The sequence below is a fragment of the Halichoerus grypus genome, chromosome 4, assembly GCF_964656455.1.
Source record: "Halichoerus grypus chromosome 4, mHalGry1.hap1.1, whole genome shotgun sequence".
Classification (NCBI taxonomy): Eukaryota; Metazoa; Chordata; class Mammalia; order Carnivora; family Phocidae; genus Halichoerus; species Halichoerus grypus.
The window spans coordinates 7735524-7742364 of NC_135715.1; the positions used below are offsets into that span (position 1 = coordinate 7735524).

Below are 6841 nucleotides of genomic sequence, written 5' to 3' on the forward strand. Positions count from 1 at the left end.
TGTTAGTTGTGAAAAAATTGAAGTCAATACAAACTGCAGAGAATTCTTGACTTTTACCATCTGCTAATGTTCAAGAGTCAAATAAGATTAGTATATTTATCAGTGATTCATATAATGCTAGCTAAGCTGTTACTCCTAGCTACTGTGACAATTTGTGCACAACAATAATGTGGGGGCATATATTCTCCTTCAACAAGCTTTCTGTGGAATAATGGCACGGCTGCCGGTTTCCATTGGCATAGCTTACGGAGTTTTGTCTCATTTGAAATTGATTTGTGCTGGGGCAGTAAGAGAGGTTTTGTAGTTCGTTTGAGTTTTGGGTCTGAAGAAAACTGTTGCCGGCTTGGTAACTTCCTGATCAAGCCCCCCATAGCATCTTTGACTCTATGATACTTTCTGGATTCTCACAGCAAAGATCTCTCCTGGCTACTACAAAGAGTCTACAGTTTTCTCCTTACCTCTGTTATTCTCACTCCTCTCTAGAATTTAATACTAAGCATTTACCATTATACCTTAAGTGATAGGTGATGAATGTGTATACCAGTTACTTAAAAAAGAAATTCATCAATTAAATTCTTTATTTCAAGAAGATAATGCAAGAAATTTTATTACTATGTAAAAATATATACCATTCCTTTTTTATTTCTAAAGAAAATGGCTTTTAGATACATAGATACAGATAAATAGGTAGGTAGGTAGTTAGATAGATAGATAGATAGATAGATAGATAGATAGACAGACAGATAGATAGATAGATGATAGATAGATGATAGAGATAGATAAATAGATAGATAGATAATCCCATTTTATCTTCCCCTCAAGCCTACTTATGTTGATCTGTGAAGGAAATTTAAAAAAAAAATCTATCAGGTATACATGAATAAGACTGAGCCTGATTCAGTAAAAAAAGACATTTTTTTTTTTTTCTCTTATTGCTGCTTGATGAGAAACTGAACAACAGATTCTACTAAGGCCAATTGACATAAATTCTATTATCGCATTAATTCAATTTCCATTAAGCGCCATGGTGCTAAGCCTTGTGTTATGGCAATCATTCATTAACATAGGAAGACTTGCTCTATTATACTAGATATAGGATTTGTTCAAAATAAAATTGTAGATACTATTTGGGAGATAATATGTAATATAATATCCCTCGGGATTAGCAGACAACATTTTTTTGAGACACTAATCCTTAGTATAAATTTCAAGCTAATAGCAAATTTTTCAGTAAAAACCTTCAAGTATTTTATGGTTAAATAATAATAATTAAAAGAGATTAACTTGTTTCTGCTTTTGTAAAATTCATTCAAGAGCATAGTGCAGGATGCTATCTTCCCCTAAAGAACTTCATTTTTGCATTATTATTTCCTTTAGAGAGTTCACTAAGCCTAGATAAATGCTGTATATTTTATAAACTGCCTTTTTTATCTCAAAAATGTCTATTTTTCTGAACAGACTGAAAAAAACACTTCCTCTTCTAATGTATCATGCTAAAGTCTAGAGGACAACAGTGACTAGGTCAAAAGGAGCTTAAAGCAGCAGGATACTTCAATTAATAAGACAAGATAAATATTTGAGGAGCTTTAAAGCTTCATTTCTCATAAAGATTTAGATAACCATCATATGTTATATAATGATTTCGTTTTCATAATCATCATCTGAAATTCCCTTCAAATTAAATATATATATTACATGTAGATATATTTCATTTGACACATCCTCCCAATGAAACAATTACTTTGGTGCATTTAATGGCCTTCCTCCTAACTGATAGAGCTGTACAATGTTCTCCATTCTGCTATTAAAATATTCTAATTAAATCAGTCACCCTGGTCCCATCTGTTATATACTGATCTCATGTGGAGAAGCTGCTGGAATCTCTCCAGGGCAGTGAATGTACTTAGTTCCTTTCATGGCTCATTGGATGTCACACGCAGGAGGACCTTGTTCTTGGTTTGAAATTATAACTAAGGCTCCGGGTATACAATAAACCATAGTGAGTGTTATGGAGATTAAATCAGCTCTTTTTTCAGAACGCTTGCAGAGTAAAAACAATTGTGGTCCAGGTCACTGTTCAGCAACCTACTCTTCATCATGGTCTATGAGATAGGTCTGAGGAGAATTCCTGAATATTCCCTCCAGGTCCAAACATGATGGGCACCAGATCCTAGGTCTGTGGGAACATGGGTGAACTGGTGAATCTACCATCCAAGACTGGAAGCTACCAGGACACCAGAAGTCAGCGCCAAAGTGAGATTCCTAAGTGCAGAAGACCTCTGTTCTTTCAAAGATCATGGCACTCTCTGTAAGCATTTCCCAACAAATTTACTGTTTTTTATATTTTAATTTCTTGGAAATTCACTATGGTTTGATAGCGGGGTAATCCACAGAACTTCGTGTGTATAATCTTCTTGTTAAAAGATGATAGTAACAATGGTCTTGATATGTTAATTAGGAGGATTTGGCTGATAAAATGCAGGTTTTCATAAGTGATAGATGAGAAAACTATTTTTCTCTGCATTTGCTGCAGCTATATTTTGGTTCTAACTTTTTGATTCATGGAATGTGGTTGTCCTTTACAAAGAAAAAGATCTTATTTTTTATTGCCATGTTTTAATAATTAGGTGTGTTAGTCCAGCTGATACTTCTGTTCACTGAAATGTATGACCACATTATTAATTGTGATGATGCTTCATTACTAAGTTGACAATTCTGCTTATATCTCAGATCCTTTTTGGTGTTAAGAAGAGCATGAAGTATAAACAAATAAACTTGTACATTATTTATTCAAACAGCTAAACATATAACTATCTATCTATCTATTACAAATGAACATACACTTTTTTCTCTCTTATCCTATTTTTTACTATTTAAATATTAAATAGTTTCAAAGTTTGTTTTTATCAAATCTATTCATGCATATAAAGAATGAACTGTTCTACCAGATTTTAAAATCACTGTCCCTATATCAGGCAACCCTTTGGCTCTTGTATCTGATTAAGTATTCACTTGATTTTATACAAATTACATGTCTCTTGGTATCTGTTGCCCTTCTGCCATGGCTCTTTCTCCCCTTGCCTTCTCTTGCACACATGCCTTCATCTACCTTCTTTCTTGATAAGCTCATATCCCACCTTGGTTCTGATCAGTGTTCGGTGTTAGAGTTTGTGTTATTCTGCATCCTACCCAGAGCTCATCTCCCATTTACTTGGCCCATTCACTTCCCACATCCTTAACACTACCATTTCACTTCTCTCTCTTCAAACCTCTAACATCTCCCTTCTAGTCATCACTCACAGCTGACCTTGCTTCCTATTTTCCTGAGAAAACCAAGGTAGGTAAGAGAGAAGGCCTTGAGAAGCTCTCAGATAAGACACATTGACTCCACATCCTCAACACTCTTCCCTGTCTCCTGTAAGGACAGGTGAACTCCCTGCACTCATATGTTTTCCTCTCCTCCTGCCCAACAGACCTTGGCCACACTAGGCACTGCTATAGCACTTCTCCATTTTCTGCATCTTCTGCACTTCTACTGGATCATTATGATTATCAAACACTTTTCTTACATTTTTAAAAAGAGGAAACCCTCTTAATATATTTAAAGTCAGTTCCCACATTTCTCTACTTCTCTTCCTCCTACCCCAACTCCCCATTAAGGCAAATCTCTACAAAATGTTGTCTGGACAGACTTGATCTCTTCAACTGGACTCTTCACATTTTCTCTTGAATCCTCCTCGATCATGATTTCATTCTGATCATGCTTGCAAAGCCATTAATAAGAAGACTAATTCCCAGTTACCATGTGACTCGAACATCAACATTTGGTGTAATCTAGCTCTGAAACAGTTTTTTCCTTTGGATTCCAGGAAACACCTGGCGTTCTAGCCTTTGTTTCTCAGTCTGCTTTTCTGATCTCACCTCTCGTGCTCTGACCTCCAAATGCTGGTAAGCCCCAGAACTGTCTTCTATTCACACTCAAACCCCTGATGACATCACCTAATCTCATAGCTTCAGATTTCCATCTCTAGCCTAAACCCTTCCTCTGAATTCCAGAGTGTCACATTCAACTGCTTAGTCAACATTTCTACTCAGACGTCTAGTGGATGTTTCCAGCTTACCATGTATAAAAGCACACCCCCGAGAAAGAAAAGAAAGAAAGAAAGAAGAAAGAAGAAAGAAAGAAAAGAAAGAAAGAAAGAAAGAAAGAAAGAAAGAAAGAAAGAAAGAAAGAAAGAAAGAAAGAAAGAAAGAAAGAAAAAGGAGAGAAGGAGGGAGGGAGGGAGGGAGGAAGGAAGAACTAAGGAAAAATCTGCTTCTACCACTAGTAAAGATCTTGTTTGGCTTTGTCATAGACTGTTGCCTTTCACTCAGTCCAGCAGCAAATCCTATTAGTCCTGCCTCCAAATTATATTCAGATTTAAGATCCCGCCACTCTTTCCATCTTTACTACTACCACCCTAGGCAAAGCCCTGATCTTCCCTCATCTATATTATCACAGATGCTATCAACTGATAGACCTGCTCTGCTTTTACCTTCTTTTCTGTCTGTTCTCAACACAGAAACCATATTGATCAAGTTAAAATGATATATTATGCCGTATCTCTACTCAAAATAGTATTTCCTAATAATTTATTTTAAATATCTCTTCACTGTAGCATTAGAACAGTTTCTTTTTTAAAAAAATATTTTTATTTATTTTTTGACAGAGAGAGAGACAGCGAGAGAGGGAACACAAGCAGGGGGAGTGGGAGAGGGAGAAGCAGGCTTCCCTGATGAGCAAGGAGCCCGATGTGGGACTCGATCCCAGGACCCTGGGATCATGACTAGTGCCGAAGGCAGACGCTAAACGACTAAGCCACCCAGGCGCCCAGAACAGTTTCAAAAGGGAGCATAAGGAGATGTGCACGTTCATCCTCTGTTCCAAATGCACCTATATATTGAAGAACCATGTGATCAGAATCGGTATCCAAATGTCTTATTAACAAGTCCCTACCTGGGATGGCTGTGCTTTGGGCTGGCAGGGCCTGGACAGGGCATGTGGTGGGGAACATGGGATGGGAACTCTGGGTGGGAAGCACTGATGAAGGCTGTCCTTTTCCAGCTGGAATTACTCTTGAGGAGAAGACTTGAGACAAAAGACACCAGACAAAGGATAAGCACAGTGTATTTTCAAGGTACATCCACTGTCCTGTGTTCTCATCTTTATGTTGTCTGGCATCTGTGTTAAAGTCCTTCTGTCCTTCTAGCTGACTTTGGGCCTTATTATCTGAATGCCTGGCCTGAAGCTCACTATGATGAATATTAGGCTGCATGTCATGCTGCTCTCTCTGCAAAATATTAAATAGCTGAGAACATAAAAATCCAATTGCCAACAGCAGAGGAAGGATAAAACACTCAGCCAAGCCTTAAAAGCCATTTCCTGAAACTGGGTTTCCTAAAATCTGCAAGGAAAGTTGAGGTACCATGAAAATGCATCATGCTTAAACTTAATCTCATGTAATTCCAGTTGGAAAACCTAAAGAAGCAAAGCTACTTGGGCTCAGCATTATAACAAAATGTGGTGAGCATTATAATAAAATGTGGTTTACGAGTTCAGAAGGAAAGGAAGTCTTCCTTACTATGGGATTAAACACCAAAGAAGGCAGAAACCAATGGTACTGGAAAACAATTAAAGCTTTTCAGTGTGTTCATGACCATCATCTAGAATAAGAAAGACATGACCATACCTATATCTTACTAGAGAATCTAAGGTGGCTTCTGGCAATGTACAAACCCATATCCTTCAGGAAAATATTTAAGCCTTACCTAAAGCACGGCCGCATGAGTGGAGGAGCAGGATATATGCAGAGCAAAGAAGCTTTGGGGATTTGTTGATGCACCCAAGATGGACAAATGCACAAGCAGTTCTTCCACTGAAAACAGTGCTGGAGAGATGCATGGAAATCATAAACATAGAGGCAGGAGATTCCAGAGATCCCACAGGAAAAGAAATTTTCCATCCCTTTGGGCAGCAACACAACTTAAACAAAGGTTATCTAAACAAAACCTTTTGGTACCAGCATTATAACTAGTATCCTCCCGTAGAAGGTCCTAGTTAATGTTATGAACCTGTGGTTTCTTTCTACTATGCTGACCCTATACCACATTTATCATCTTCAGCCATATGGTTATGTATATAGATATCAACCTGCCTTACCTGAGACTAGCCTAAAGGACACAAGTGAAGCATATAAAAATGAAGATCCAAAGGTAAAAATTAAGAAAACCTTAGTGGAAAAACATGAGTGAACAGAGTTTAAATATCTAACATCACACTGAAGAAAGGCTTCTGCATTTCCATTATAGAAAACTGGAATCCCAGTGAGGACATTTAAGTGAACAAACAAGACATATTAGAAATCTTGCATATGTATGACTGTCAGCTGAAGCTTTAAATGAGCTGTGCAGTCTGTTAAAATGTGTTTTGATACAGAAACATACACATATATAAATGTGAAATATATAAAAAATATATATAATGTGTATATATGAATGTTTTAAAAATGATGGTGGCCTTGGGGCACGTGGGTGGCTCAGCCAGTTAGGTGTCTGCCTTCAGCTTGGGTCATGATCGCAGGGTCCTGGGATCGAGCCCCACATCGGGCTCCCTGCTTGGCCAGGAGCTTGCTTCTCTCTCTCCCTCTGCCCTGCCACCCACACCCCCGCTAGTGATATCTCTCTCTCTGTCAAATAAATAAATAAAATAAAATAAAAAAATGATGGTGGCCAGGAAGAGGAATAGAGATTGTGTAGAGATTTTCTCCGCTGTTCTTGACCACTCATTATTGTCACTAAGAAA

At 37.7% G+C, this 6841-nt stretch overlaps 1 pseudogene; it reads left to right on the top strand.

Annotated features, from left to right (window-relative positions):
- Positions 1 to 2186: 2186 nt before the first annotated feature.
- On the top strand, positions 2187 to 6291 carry LOC118522002 (glycoprotein-N-acetylgalactosamine 3-beta-galactosyltransferase 1 pseudogene; annotated as a pseudogene).
- Positions 6292 to 6841: the final 550 nt, after the last annotated feature.